Source organism: Heterodontus francisci, chromosome 10, assembly GCF_036365525.1.
Source record: "Heterodontus francisci isolate sHetFra1 chromosome 10, sHetFra1.hap1, whole genome shotgun sequence".
Lineage (NCBI taxonomy): Eukaryota > Metazoa > Chordata > Chondrichthyes > Heterodontiformes > Heterodontidae > Heterodontus > Heterodontus francisci.
This window is the reverse complement of record NC_090380.1, coordinates 22,474,439-22,490,312: the sequence shown is the minus strand read 5'-3', so window position 1 is coordinate 22,490,312 and position 15,874 is coordinate 22,474,439. Positions and strand designations below refer to the sequence as shown.

Here is a 15,874-nt window from a genome sequence, read left to right as displayed (position 1 = left end):
TACAAGCTGGACGGTTTGCACCTCAAGCGGGCTGGAACCGATATCCTTGCTGGGAGGTTTATTAGTGCTGTTGGGCAGGGTTTAAACTAGTTTGGCAGGTGGGGATGGGAACCTGAGGGTAAACTCAGATGGGGCAAAATTGGAATTCGAAGGCAGAAAATTAGTGAGTGAGTCGGGAAGGCAGAGGAAACAAAGGATAGAAAATAAAAAACAAAGTTTGGCAGTGCTCAAGGGTATATATTTCAATGCAAGGAGTATAGCAAATAAAGCAGATGAGCCGGGGGTACAGATAGAAAAGTGGCAGTATGATATCATAGCTATTACAGAAACATGGCTTAAAGAGGGACAGGAATGGCAGCTCAACGTTCCTGGTTACAGGGTTTTCAGACAAGATAGAAAGGGGGATAAAAAGGTGGGAGGGGTTGGCAGTTTTGGTTAGAGAAGCAATTACTGTTGTGAGGGGGGATGATATGTTAGAAGGATCATCAATTGAGGCCATATGGATTGAACTTAGGAACAAATAAGGGGCAGTCACAGTATTGGGACTATAGACCCTCGAACAGTCAGAGGGAGATAGAAGAGCAGATATGTAGGCAAATCCCAGAGAAGTGCAATACCAGTAGGGCAATAGGGGATTTTAACTACCCCAATATTAACCGGGACAGCTTGGCAACAGACGCCAATGTCAAAAGCAACTCACAGCGTCACTTGGTATCTTCACGTGTAGTTCTTGTGGCAGAACCTGCCTCAAGGATTGGGTTTCACAGCCATCAACAAAGGTGCACCAAGAGAAGACACCCCACTTAAATGGATTGTTTGCTGCGTATCCATCATCTTTCATAGATGAAAGTTAGTGTGAAAAGAATGGAGGGAACAGAAATGTTCAGGTGCCTTCAGGAGAATGTTTTGGCCAATATGTAGAGAGGGCATGGTTCTGGACTTGGTAATGAAGCTGGGCAGGTGGAAGGAGTGGCAGTGGGAGAGCATTTTGGTGGTAGTGATCATAATTCAGTTATTTTTTAATATAATTATGGAAAAGGACAAAGATAGAACAGGAGTTAAAGTTCTAAATTGGGGTAAGTCCAATTTTACTAAGCTCAGGAGTGATTTCACAAAATTGGACTGGAAACAGCTACTTGAAGGTAAATCAGTGTTGGAGCAGTGGGAGGTATTCAAAGGGGAGATCCAAGGGGTTCAAAGTAAACATGTTCCCACAAAGAAAAAAGGTGGGTCGGCCAAATCTAGAGCCCCCGGATGTCAAGGAGCTTACAGGGTATGATAAGGCAGAAAAGGAAAGCTTATGTTCGACACTGAGAACTCGATACTAAAGAAAGCCAAGAGGAGTATAGAAAGTGGAGGGGTGAAATCAAAAAGGAAATTAGGAAAGCAAAGAGAGAGCATGAAAGAATATTGGAAAGTAAAATCAAAGAGAACCCAAAGATGTTTTATCAATATATTGAGTAAGAAAATAACTAAGGAAAGAGTAGGGCCCATAAAAGACCACAAAGGTAACCTGTGTGTATAGGCGGATAATTCAAGTATGGTTCTTAATGAATACTTTGCAAACGTCTTCACAAAAGAGGGGCTCGATGCAGATATTGTAGTTAAGGGGGGGAGGAGTGTGAAATATTGAATGTGATAAACATAGGGAGAGAGGAAGTATTAATGGGATTATCATCCTTGAAAGTGGATAGATCACCAGGGCCAGATGAAATGGACCCCACGCTGTTAAAAGAAGCCAGGAAGGAAATAGCGGATGCTCTGGCCATCATTTTCCAGTCCTCCCTAGTTACAGGTGTGCTGCCGGAGGATTGGAGAAGTGCTAACATTGTACCTTTTTTTAAAAAGGGAGCGAGGGATAGACTGAATAATTACAGGCCAGTCAGTCTAACATGGTAGTGGGCAAATTATTGGAATCTATTCTGAAACACAAGATAAACTTAGAAAGGCACAGATTAATCAAGCATGGATTTGTTAAGGGAAGTCGTGTCTGGCTAACTTGATTGAATTTTTTGAGGAAGTAACAAGGAGGTTTGATGAGGGTAGTGCAGTTGATGTGGCCTACATAGATTTTAATAAGGCTTTTGACAAGGTTCAACATGGCAGACTGGTTTAAAAAAAAGTAAACACCTATGGGATCCAGGGGAATGTAGCCAGCTGGATACAAAATTGCTCAGGGGAGGGTGTTTTTCTGACTGGAAGGCTGTTTCCAATGGTGTTCCAGAGGGTTCAGTACTAGATCCCCTGATTTTTGTATTATATATTAACAATTTGGACATAAATGTAGGGGAGAATAATCAAGAAGTTTGCAGACATAAAAATTGGCCGTGTGGTTGATAGCGAGGAGGATAGCTGTTGACTGCTGGAAAATATCAATGGACTAGGAGAAGGCATATGGAATACTTTCCTTTATTATCCGAGGCATAGAATAAAGGAGTAGAGAGGTTATGCTGGAACTATATCAAACATTAGTTAGGCCACAACATGAGTACAGTGTGCAGTTCTGGTCATCTCCTTACAGAAAGGATGTAATTGCACTAGAGCGGGTACAGAGGAGATTTGTGAGGATGTTGCCAGGACTGGAAAATTGCAGCTATGAGGAAAGATTGGATAGGCTGGGGTTGTTCTTCTTGGAACAGAGGAGGCTGAGGGGAGATTTGATTGAGTTGTACAAAATTGTAAGGAACCTAGATGGAGTGGATGGGAAGGGCCTGTTTACCTTAGCAGAGAGGTCAGTAACTAGGGGGCATAGATGTAAAGTGATTGGTAGAAATATGAGAGGGGAGATGAGGATTTTATTTTCACCCATAGGGTGGTGGGGGTCTGGAACTTGCTGATTGAAAGGGTGGGAGAGGCAGAAAACCTCATCTCATTTAAAAGGTCCCCGGATGTGGACCTGGAGTGCTGTAACCTGCAGGGCTACAGACCAAATGCTGAAAACCGGGATTAGGCTGGGTGGCTTTTTTTGCTAGCGCAGACATGATGGGCCAAGTGGCCTCCTTCTGTGCCATAACCTATCTATGATTCTATGATACACTGCTGAAAATATCCAAATGCCTTCTCATTAGTGTAATAAGTACCGAGTGTTCCTTTGATGTGCTCTGATTCGATGCCCAAGTCGCATCCGAGTGGTCCATCAAAGAACAGTACAGCACAGGAACAGGCCATTCGGCCCTCCAAGCCTGCTCCGATCTTGATGCCTGCCTAAACTAACACCTTCTGCACTTCCGGGGCCCATATCCCTCTATTCCCTTCCTATTCATGTATTTGTCAGGATGTCTCTTAAACGTCGCTATCGTATCTGCTTCCACCACCTCCCCTGGCAGCAAGTTCCAGGCACTCACCACCCTCTGTGTAAAAAGATTTGCCTCACACATCCCCTCTAAACTTTGCCCCTCGCACCTTAAACCGATGTCCCCTAGTAACTGACTCTTCCACCCGGGGAAAAAGCTTCTGACTATCCACTCTGTCCATGCCGCTCATAACTTTGTAAACCTCTATCATGTCGCCCCTCCACCTCCGTCGTTCCAGTGAAAACAATATGAGTTTTTCCAACCTCTCCTCATAGCTAATGCCCTCCAGACCAGGCAACATCCTGGTAAACCTCCTCTGTACCCTCTCCAAAGCCTCCACGTCCTTCTGGTAGTGTGGCGACCAGAATTGCACGCAATATTCTAAGTGTGGCCTAACTAAGGTTCTGTACAGCTGCAACATGACTTGCCAATTTTTATACTCAGTGCCCCGACCGATGAAGGCAAGCATGCCGTATGCCTTCTTGATTACCTTATCCACCTGCGTTGCCACTTTCAGTGACCTGTGGACCTGTACACCCAGATCTCTCTGCCTGTCAATACTCCTAAGGGTTCTGTCATTTACTTTATACCTCCCACCTGCATTAGACCTTCCAAAATGCATTACCTCACATTTGTCCAGATTAAACTCCATCTGCCATTTCTCCACCCAAGTCGCCAACCGATCTATATCCTGCTGTATCCTCTGACAATCCTCATCATTATCCTGTTTGTTTGATTCTTGCATTTCTTTCTCACTGTTTGCTACAACTGAGCAATTTGCTAGGCGATGTAGCATTTGCCAACTTCCAATCTGATGGGACCACTCCCGAATCGAAGGAATTTTGGAAAATCATAGCTAGCGCATCCACTATATCTGCAGCTATCTCTTTTGGAACCTGAGGATGTTGGCCATCAGGTCTTGGAGACTTGACAGATTTTAATCCCTTAAGTTTCTCCAATACTTTTTCTCTGCTGATATGAATTTCCTTAATTTCCTCACATTTTAGCCCCTAGGTTACTGCCTATTTCTGGTATGGATCTTGTGCCTTCTACTCTGAAGACAGACACAAGATATTTGTTCAATATTTTGCCATTTCCTCCTTCCCCATGATAATTTCTCCTGTCTCTGCTTCCAAGGGACCAATGTCTACTGTGGCTGCTCCCTTCCTTTTGATATACCTATAAAAGCTCTTACGATCTGTTTTTATGTTACTGGCTAGTTTACTCATTCTATTTTTTCCTTTTTTATCAATTCCCCACCCCCCCCCCCCCACCCCCGAATAGCATCCTGTACCATGATACCATCACCAGTTTGCTTATCCACCCTGCAGCCCCCCACTCTCATTCATACAAGCTGAAAGAACCTCAAACCTATTGGAAAATTGCAAGGGCCGAGGCTCCTCCTACCTTCTTGATCGCCTTACCTGCTTTACTCGCAGTGCACCCTCCTGTCCCTGACCACTGACCAAATCAGAAGACCCTATCTTATGAGGTGTGACTACCTCCTGGAACAAATTGTCCAGGTCATTAGGACATGGAATGCCTGACCAGAAACAAGCAGAATCCGTAACATCTTTCAAAAGGGAAATGAAAAGTATTTGAAATCATTTTTTAAAGAAGTTAGTAGAAAAGAGCAGGCGAATGGGAAAGCTTTCAGAGAACTGATGCAGTTGTGATGGGTCGAATGGTCTCCTTTAGTGCTACAAAAATTCATGATGAAGTTTAGGGTCATTTTAACAAAGGACAAGGAACAATCAAAAGTTTAGTGACCCAACTGGAGGAGGACTACTTTCAGCGAGATGAAAGGAGATCTGATCCAGATGGAGTGGAAACAAAGATCATCCAGTTAAACAGTTGATGGACTACTCTCCACATGTCTGGATGGGTGCAGTTCCAACAATACTCAAGAAGCTCGACACCATCCAGGACAAAGCAGTCTCCTTCATTGGCACCCCATCCACAAACAGTCACTCCCTCCAGCACCGACGCACAGTGGCAGCAGTGTGTACCATCTACAAGATGCACTGTAGCAACACCTTAAAGCTCCTTAAACAGCACTTTCCAAACCTGTGACCTCTACCACCTAGAAGGACAAGGGCAGCAAATGCATGGAAACACCACCACCTGCAAGTTCCCCTCCATGCCACACACCATCCTGACTTGGAACTAAATCGCCATTCCTTCACTGTCGCTGGGTCAAAATCCTGGAACTCCCTTCCTTATATCACTGTGGATATACCTACCCTGCATGGACTGCATTGGTTCAAGAAGGCAGCTCACCACCACCTTCTCAAGGGCAATTAGGGATGGGCAATAAATGCTGGCCTAGATAGCGATGTCCACATCCCATGAATGAATATTAATAGCCGAATATAGAAGGTGAAGAGGAAAACTGGAAAACGAAATAAGGCATAAGGTAGGAGTATGAGGGTTCACTAAGCTATTTCCTAAACCTATAAAGAGTAAAAGTAAATTCAAAGGAAGGGTGGGGCTGATTTAAGGACCAAAAAGGAAATCTTGTGGAGGCACAGGGCATGGCTGAGATATCAAATGAATATTACTTTGCATCTGACTTCACCAAAGAAGAGGATGCTGCCAATGTATCAGTAATGGAGGAGGTAGGAGTGATATTGGATAAGATAAAAATAAAAAGGAGGCACTTATAAGGTTGGCAGCGCTACAAGTAGGAAAGTCATCCGGTCCTAATGAGATGCTTCCTAGGTTGCTGGAAAAGTACGATTCTGGTGTTATGACCCAAGGTGGGAGGAGTGCACTATCTTTTCTCGTTCCACATCTCCACAGATCTCCCAAAACATAAGAGGCAACAGGAATCTCTCATGAGCGAGAGATCTTTCAGAAACTGGAGGCAATAGGAATTTGCTACCTTTCAAAATGCAGGGCTTCCTCTCAGCAAAGGAGCCTTTCTCCACAGAGAGTAGCAACTCCTCTTTTCCTGGGTCTTTTTCTCTCCATGGGTCTTTTTTTCTCTCTCCAGGCAGACCACAACCACCACCTCAAATGTAGAATTCATTTTTACAAGACTGGCAAACCTTTTTCAGGGAGAGATCTTTTTATCTGGTCTGCCAAAAAATAGGTCCCAGCCATTTTGTTCTACCTCCTGCCTGCCCAGCTTACTGGCCTTCGCAATGCAAAAATGAAACTGAAACGCTATAAACAAGTCATTGGACCTGCCATTTCCCTTGCTGCTGCGTGGAACAGGTGTCTTCCAGTCTGTTCCACTCAGTTCAAACACCAAGTTTCAGCATTCAGTGTTCACAGAAAATCATTTTTCTCAGTTTTTAAAACATACAGAATTCTAAGCTTTCAAATAAAAAATACAAAACTCTTGTGACACCTGCAATATTTTCTCATTCAAATAATTATTTGGCTCGGTGTCACATTTTGGCTGATACTGTTCCTATGAAGTGCCTTGGGATGCTTTGCAATGTTAATGATGCAATATAAATGCAAGTTGTTATACTGAGACATTTTCATCTTTGAACAGGCCATAATCTACATTGTGGCTGCTAAAGGACTAAATGGTTAATCAGTTGGTCCAGACTGATCAGGCCAAAGTTTCTGCTGTTTGTGTAATGTGTTCTCCACAACCACCCCCGCCCCCTTCAAAACCAAAACATGCAACGTTGTACCCTCCTCTGTGATATGTTTAGGAAGCTTGTTTCCCATCATTTAAAATTGGGTTTTGCCAAGGATTGTTTTAGTAAAATAACATTGGGTTGATAATTGTCAGTTTGATTATTTTGGCAATATGAAATTGGAGAGGTTATTGATACAGTTTAACTGTTTTGGTAATAAATTTTGGTTCTTTGATGTCATGCTGCTTTAGTGTCAGCTTATTGAAATGCATTCTACATACATCAACCGACCAGACAATGATCTAAATCCCACAAATATTGTTTGCTTTCCTTTTGCAATGACGTCGGCAGTCTTCTGCTGAACAAGATTTGTTATTACAGTGTTGCTTGATAGAAAAACAATCATTTATTATTTAAGCAGCTATCACTTTTAATCTTTTGTTAATTTATAATCAAAGTAGCCTTGCTTTTTGATAATAGAAACTTTGCTTTTGAGTCTGCTGGTCTTCAGGTTGGGTTTACTGTGTACTTGGTGTACCCTGGTAGTTTAACAGTGTTGTCAAACCAGTGGACATTCAACCACTAAATATATGGGCCAAAGGTTATGCCGCAGGATTGACGTAGCTTTGATAACTTATGTAAGAAGGAGATAGAGATCAAAGCCACAAGAAGACAAGGTGATTTCCTTTTAATGTTCCTGTATGCCTGCTGCATGCTAAAAGTGGTAACTCTCACTCAGGTATCATTTCACATACTTCAGCTCAGCAACCATTCGTCATAAGTGAAGGTAGATAACCAGTATTGGCTATCTGACTTGAGAGTCGCAGAGGGCGGGGTGTCAAGGGAGAATTTGCAGTGTTAATCTGATCCTTACTCAGTGTCGACATTGCATGTACTTAGAGCAGTAGATGGTGATTGTGAACAGGAGTGCAAAATGGGGACAGTGTCAGTGAATAGTAATTATGAAAGTAATACAGATGGAGGAGTGGGCTGGGGACGAGTGACTGTGAACAGGATCACAAGCAGGAGGTGGCCTTGGGGGCTAGTGATTGTGAACAGGATCACAAGCAGGAGGTGGCCTTGGGGGCTAGTGATTGTGAACAGGATCACAAGCAGGAGATGGTCTGTGGGTTAGTGATTGTGAACAGGCTGACAAGCTGGTGTTGGGCTGGGGGCCTAGTGATTGTGAACAGACTCTCATGCTAGGGATGGGCTGGGGCCTAGTGATTGTGAACAAGGTCACAAGCTGGGGATGGGCTGGGGCCTAGAGATTGTGAACAGACTCACATGCTGGGGATGGGTTGGGGCCTAGTGATTGTGAACAAGGTCACAAGCTGAGGATGGGCTGGGGCCTAGTGATTGTGAACAGACTGACAAGCTGTGGTTGGGCTGGGGGCCTAGTGATTGTGAACAGGTTCACATGCTGGGGTTGGGCTGGGGCCTAGTGATTGTGAACAGGCTCACATGCTGGTGTTGGGCTGGGGGCCTAGTGATTGTGAACAGGTTCACATGCTGGTGTTGGGCTGGGGCCTACTGATTGTGAACAGGTTCATATGCTGGGGTTGGGCTGGGGGCCTAGTGATTGCGAACAGGTTCACATGCTGGGGATGGGCTGGGGCCTAGTGATTTTGAACAGGTTCACAAGCTGGTGTTGGGCTGGGGGCTTAGTGATTGCGAACAGGCTCACATGCTGGGGATGGGCTGGGGTCCAGTGATTGTGAACAAGGTCACAAGCTGTGTTGGGCTGGGGCCTAGTGATTGTGAACAGGTTCATATGCTGGGGATGGGCTGGGGGCCTAGTGATTGTGAACAAGCTCACATGCTGGTGTTGGGCTGGGGGCCTAGTGATTGTGAACAGGCTGACAAGTGGGGATGGGCTGGGGGCTTAGTGATTGCGAACAGGCTCACATGCTGGGGATGGGCTGGGGCCTAGTGATTGTGAACAAGGTCACAAGCTGGGGATGGGCTGGGGCCTAGAGATTGTGAACAGACTCACATGCTGGGGATGGGTTGGGGCCTAGTGATTGTGAACAAGGTCACAAGCTGAGGATGGGCTGGGGCCTAGTGATTGTGAACAGACTGACAAGCTGTGGTAGGGCTGGGGGCCTGGTGATTGTGAACAGGTTCACATGCTGGGGTTGGGCTGGGGCCTAGTGATTGTGAACAGGCTCACATGCTGGTGTTGGGCTGGGGCCTAGTGATTGTGAACAGGTTCACATGCTGGGGTTGGGCTGGGGCCTAGTGATTGTGAACAGGCTGACAAGTTGGTGTTGGGCTGGGGGCCTAGTGATTGTGAACAGGTTCACATGCTGGTGTTGGGCTGGGGCCTACTGATTGTGAACAGGTTCATATGCTGGGGTTGGGCTGGGGGCCTAGTGATTGCGAACAGGTTCACATGCTGGGGATGGGCTGGGGCCTAGTGATTTTGAACAGGTTCACATGCTGGGGATGGGCTGGGGCCTAGTGATTGTGAACAGGCTGACAAGCTGGTGGGCTGGGGGCCTAGTGATTGCGAACAGGCTCACAAGCTGGTGTTGGGCTGGGGGCTTAGTGATTGCGAACAGGCTCACATGCTGGGGATGGGCTGGGGCCTAGTGATTGTGAACAGGCTCACAAGCTGGTGTTGGGCTGGGGGCTTAGTGATTGCGAACAGGCTCACATGCTGGGGATGGGCTGGGGTCCAGTGATTGTGAACAAGGTCACAAGCTGTGTTGGGCTGGGGCCTAGTGATTGTGAACAAGCTCACATGCTGGTGTTGGGCTGGGGGCCTAGTGATTGTGAACAGGCTGACAAGCTGGGGATGGGCTGGGGGCTTAGTGATTGCGAACAGGCTCACATGCTGGGGATGGGCTGGGGGCCTAGTGATTGTGAACAGACTCTCATGCTGGGGATGGGCTGGGGCCTAGTGATTGTGAACAAGGTCACAAGCTGGGGATGGGCTGGGGCCTAGAGATTGTGAACAGACTCACATGCTGGGGATGGGTTGGGGCCTAGTGATTGTGAACAAGGTCACAAGCTGAGGATGGGCTGGGGCCTAGTGATTGTGAACAGACTGACAAGCTGTGGTTGGGCTGGGGGCCTGGTGATTGTGAACAGGTTCACATGCTGGGGATGGGTTTGGGACCTAGCGATTGTGAACAGGTTCATTTGCTGGGGTTGGGCTGGGGCCTCGTGATTGCGAACAGGCTGACATGCTGGGGTTTGGCTGGAGCACAGTGATTGTGAACAAGGTCACAAGCTGATGTTGGGCTGGGGCCTAGTGATTGTGAACAGGTTCATGTGCTGGGGTTGGGCTGGGGGCTCGTGATTGTGAACAGGTTCACATGCTGGGGTTCGGCTGGGGCCTAGTGATTGTGAACAGGCTCACATGCTGGGGTTGGGCTGGGGCCTAGTGATTGTGAACAGGCTCACATGCTGGGGATGGACTGGGGCCTAGTGATTGTGAACAGGATCACATGCTGGGGATGGGCTGGGGCCTAGTGATTGTGAACAGGTTCACATGCTGGGGTTGGGCTGGGGCCTAGTGATTGTGAACAGGCTCACATGCTGGGGATGGGCTGGGGCCTAGTGATTGTGAACAGGTTCACAAGCTGGTGTTGGGCTGGGGGCCTAGTGATTGTGAACAGGCTGACATGCTGGGGTTCGGCTTGGGCCTAGTGATTGTGAACAGTTTCATATGCTGGGGATGGGCTGGGGCCTAGTGATTTTGAACAGGTTAACATGCTGGGGTTGGGCTGGGGACCCAGTGATTGTGAACAGGTTCATATGCTGGGGATGGGCTGGGAGCCTAGTGATTGTGAACAGGCTCACATGCTGGCGTTGGGCTGGGGGCCTAGTGATTGTGAAGAGGCTGACAAGCTGGGGATGGGCTGGGGGCCTGGTGATTGCGAACAGGCTGACAAGCTGGGGATGGGCTGGGGCCTAGTGCTTGCGAACAGGTTCATATGCTGGGGATGGGCTGAGGCCTAGTGATTGTCAACAGGTTCACATGCTGGGGATGGGCTGGGGCCTAGTGATTGTGAACAGGTTCACATGCTGGGGTTGAGCTGGGGGCCTTAGTGATTGCGGACAGGTTCACATGCTGGAGTTGGGCTGGGGCCTAGAGATTGTGAACAGGTTCACATGCTGGGGTTGGACTGGGGGCATAGTGTTTCTCTATAGGACCACACGTGTACTGTGGGGTAGAGATTGTGAACAGGATCACAAGCTGAGCATGGCGAGGGTGGGGATTGGGGGGGTGTATGGTAGTGATTGGGAGTAGGAATAGTGAACATTTGGGATTATAGTGCTGTCAAATAAGCAGAGAACGGAAATGGACATTCGATTTTTCCTGTACATGCGGCTTGTGGCCACTTCATTCATGATGCTACCAGGAAAGTAATCATCTAATTTTTACTGTTTCTTCCTGCATGTTTTTTCAGATTTGAATACAGTATTTATGTGACAATGCTGTCAATTCAATAACAAGCGGACAAACTTCGTAACCAAATCCCGCATCAGAGGCAGAGATGTGTTTTGAAAATGACTGCTTCTTAGCTCTTCAGCAAAAAGTCCAAAGTTTAGTCAATATTCAAAGTGATTTGTTGAGCTCCTTACAATATTGTCGATGATGTGTAAATACTGACTTAATCAGTTTTGCAGTTGAGGAATACATTTTACTTTTTTCCCTTGTTTTCTGTTCAGGCACTACCCCTGCCAGTTGTACCCTTAACGTCCTTCCATTATTGTTGCTCCTTGGTTGACTTCTGAAGGGCTGCCTTGTGATGGTATAAGACGAGGTCCTCCACTTTTCTGTTCCTTGCTCTCAGGGTGATTGGTGAGAAAACTATGGAGCAACATTTGAACTGCAACTTGTGGGCCAAATAGAAAAAAATCAGTTGGGACCCTGTTCCTTTCAGATATTTTGCATGTTAATTATTCCATATGTACGGTCAACTCTTAATTTGAATTAAGCAACTTGAATTGTCTAAATTGCTTTGAGTAGTTTCTCCTCAAATGTTTTTCAAAATTATTTGAAGGAAAGCTGAAGGGCAAATTTTGAAATCTTAATTCAGGTAAAATTATTTTTTCAAAAACTGTGCTGTGCTTTTTTTTCAAACGGACTCCATATTGAGAGAGAGAATGTTGATTAATTACACAATACTTTTATGCTGTGTTCTTCAAATTTCAGAATGTGCACTAAGCTCAGAAAGAGACACTGAGGGCTGAATTTTATGTTTTGAACACTGGGCTGGTCCCACCATCAGGTGCGGTGTTGGGCGTAAGCCACGTCGGGGGAAGGAGTGGCTGACCGCACGCGATTCAGCAGCGGCTGGCCAATTAAGTCTAATGAGCGTGACCTCCAACCAATTGCATGGTCAGAGTCGGGCCCAGAGGCGGGGGAACACGGCATCATTTGACATCTCGGCAGGGTCAGACACCATTTTTCAAGGGCTGCCAGTCATGCATTGAACTGTGCATGTCTTTGTTCTGTCATGCAGGACAGGCTGTGCCAAATTGGACACCGGTGGAAAATTCTGCGGATCCTGCTACCTCTGAGGGTGAGGAAGCAGCTTCCCAGGGTCCATCATCGTCCTCCACCAGCGCAGATTCATGCATCTTGGTGGGTGTGCACGCGAGTTTAGCTCTGGGCACGGAACCTGGTGAACATAGCACACAAGTGCCCGAGTAGCTGACAGAAGCACTAACAGACTTTGCATCTGACAGTCAGAGGTCCATGCCCCAGTTGATACCTCGGGAGAGTCTGGCACCATTTTTAAAGGGCAACCAGCCCTGCATTTAAGTTCTGCATTGGAAGGCCTGGAAGAGGAGGAGGTGACATTAGAGATGGCTGATGGGAGACCCTGCCAGCCCCACACTTTCCTGATGCCTCCCTCCGGGTGCTACTACAGGCTGTCAGGGAGAGGAGGGACATCTTGTTCCCAAGGGACGAGAGGAGGAGACCAGCGAGCCAAACCAAGCAGGCCTGGCTCCAGATAGCTGAGTAATTCAGCAGCCATGGCGTAACCCCATGCACATGGAAACAGTGTCATGATATGCCTCTAGTTTCGGCAGCAACAAGGGAAATGCTGGAGCTGCAGCAAGAGGTGCGGCAACATCTGGCAGAGATGCCAGAGGCTATGCGTGCCCAAGCATGGTCGATAGAGGAGTCCCTCCAAGCCTTGACCTCAACATTGTCTCTGACTGGTGTACGAGTGGCCTCCTCCATTGAGAGGTTGGTGGCTCAGATGGACAGCCACATCCAGAAGAGCACTCAGTGCTGGAAATGTGGAAAATTGCTCAGGTATGTCCTGTGTACAAAAAGCAGGAGAAATCCAACCTGCCCAATTACAGCCCTATCAGTCTATCTCGATGATCAGCAAAGTGATAGAAGGGATCGTTGACAGTGCTATCAAGCGGCACTTGCTCAGCAATAACCTGCTCACTGATACTCAGTTAGGGTTTCGCCAGGGCCACTCAACCCCTTACCTTATTACAGCCTTTGTCCAAACACGGACAAAAGAACTGAACTCCAGAGATGCGGTGAAAGTGACTGCCCTTGACATCAAGGCAACATTTGATTGAGTGTGGCATCAAGGAGCCCCAGCAAAACTGAAGTTAATGGGAATCGGGGGAAAACTCTCTGCTAGTTGGAGTCATACCTAGCACAAAGGAAGATGATTGTGGACTTTGGAGGTCAGTCATCTCAGTCCCAGGACATCACTGCAGGAGTTCCTTGGGTAGTGCCCTAGGCCTAACCATCTTCAGCAGCTTTATCAATCACCTTTCCTCCATCATAAGTTCAGAAGTGGGGATGAACGCTGATGATTGCACAATGTTCAGCACCATTCGCGACTCCTCAGTTACTGAAGCAGCCTGTGTCCAGATGCAGCAAGACCTGGACAATATCCATGCTTGGGCTGATAAGTGTCAAGTAATAGTTGCGCCACACAATTGCCAGGCAATGACAATTGCAACCAGGAGAGAGTCTGATTATCTCCCCTTGATGTTCAATGGCCTTACCGTCGCTGAATCCCCCACAAAAAGCATCCTGGTTGTTACCATTGACCAGACCCAACTGGAGCAGCCACATAAATATTGTGACTACAAGAGCAGGTCAGAGGCTGGGAATTCTGTGGCGAGTAACTCACCACCTGACTCCCCAAAGCCTGTCCACAGTCTACAAGGCTCAAGTCAGGAGTGTGATGGAATACTCTCCACTTGCCAGGATGGGTGCAGCTCCAACAACACTCCAGAAACTCAACAGCATCGAGATTAAAGCAGCCCATTTGATTGGCACGTCATCCACCACCTTCAACACAGGAAAGTGATCTACCCCCCCCCCAGATGTGGGAAAAGGGACATGGGATGCAACGTGTCTGTCAGCAGCGTGTCACGGTGACCCTGAAAGCAGGCCCCCTGTCATATTTGAATCACGTGAGATCCCTGGGAAGGGAACACATGCAGGAGGCATCTGTGTGTCCTCATCCATGGCAATTGCACTGCCAGCAGCCTGTGTGTTGGGATTGATATCACTAGGGGTTCAACATCTCCCTTCCCGCTGTCAGTAGGAGAAGATAGCATATAATTGTAGGGAGCGGGCGAAGGGTGGGGGGGTGCTGTCATTTCTGCATGTGCTAACTCCAACGCATAGTTGCAGCCGTGTGTTTCATCTACAAGATGCACTGCAGCAATGCACCAAGGCTACTCAGGCATCACCTTCCAAACCCGTGACCTCTACCACCTAGAAGGACAAGGCCAGTAGATGCAGGCGAACACCTGCAAGTTCCCCTCCAAGTCACACACCATCCTGACTTGGAACTATATCGCCGTTCCTTCACTGTCACTGGGTCAAAATCCTGGAATTCCCTTCCTGGCAGCACTGTGGGTGTACCTACACCCTAAGGACTGCAGGGGTTCAAGAAGACTGCCCTTGAGGAGGTGGTAATGAGGGATGGGCAATAAATGCTGGCATAGCCAGCGACGCCCATGTCCCATGAATGAATAAAAGAAAAACTTATTCAGTGAGTGGCCCTGACCCACCGCTGCATTTCATCAACACCTATCGTGTATGGAACAGTGAATCTCCTGGCTCATCGTGCCATGGGAGATCTAACAACATCTTTTTAAAAATCTGTCCAATGGACATTGGTTCCTTTTATAATATTCGAACAATGCTACAAAAATAGTGATGCGTGAGGTTTTCCTGAGCTTTTGTTTTGATCATTTCTTTTATAAGAATAACCCAACGATACACATTGACCTAAAGGTAACTGCTAAATTGTGTTCCTGCTGGTTCAGGAGTATTCATAAATAATAAATATACCATAAAAAACAGTAATTTAGTTCGCATGGGATGCAGTTTATTTTCTCAATTCTAACCGACATCTCCTCCAATTTTTCTGAAGTGCCGGGTGATTTTTTTTTTTCAAATGTGCAGCCCCTTTAAACTTTTGCACGCGGGCATATGTGTGGTAACTTAAAAGGGGCCGACCTGTGCATGAACCTCTGGGTTGCTGCACCGTCAGAGGTATCATTAGTTCTAACTGTGGTCGAGAACAGGGGTTCTCACCTGGAGTTTGTGAGAAGGTTTCAAGGGATCTGCCAAAAACCAATAGAAATTCTTGATTTATCCATCGTATCAATCCGCTGCCCTCCTGACCAATAATATTTGCCTAACTTGCACTCCTGGGTTAGATATTGTTACGACCGAGGTGGGAGGGGTGCGCTGTTTATTCTAGTTCCACTTCTCCATGGGTCACAACATATATTTAACTTTTTTCCCTCTTACCGATATGATTAATCTTAAACTCTATTTTTATCCCAGAATAAAACACACCAACCGGGTTTCTTCAATAAACAACAAAATTATCAGTTTAATATAAAACAAGTGTTAACCAGTAATGAAGTAAAGTATAAACACACAGGTTGAAATATTAAAGTTCCCTTTTTACTTTAGCCCCCAATACACACACACTCTCACACACGTGCGCATACACATACACC

At 46.8% G+C, this 15,874-nt stretch overlaps 1 protein-coding gene across 2 annotated transcripts in view; it reads left to right on the top strand.

Annotated features, from left to right (window-relative positions):
- vwa8 (von Willebrand factor A domain containing 8) overlaps positions 1-15,874 on the top strand; it is a 402,749-nt gene that overhangs the window by 2,870 nt on the left and 384,005 nt on the right. Inside the window, exon 1 of one of the 2 annotated variants that reach the window (XM_068040240.1) lies at positions 7,501-7,566. The exons of the other annotated variant lie outside the window; for it this stretch is intronic. The gene's annotated coding sequence lies outside the window, so the exon portion shown is untranslated. Of the gene's footprint in view, positions 1-7,500; positions 7,567-15,874 lie in introns of those variants that run through there. 2 annotated transcript variants of the gene reach the window in all.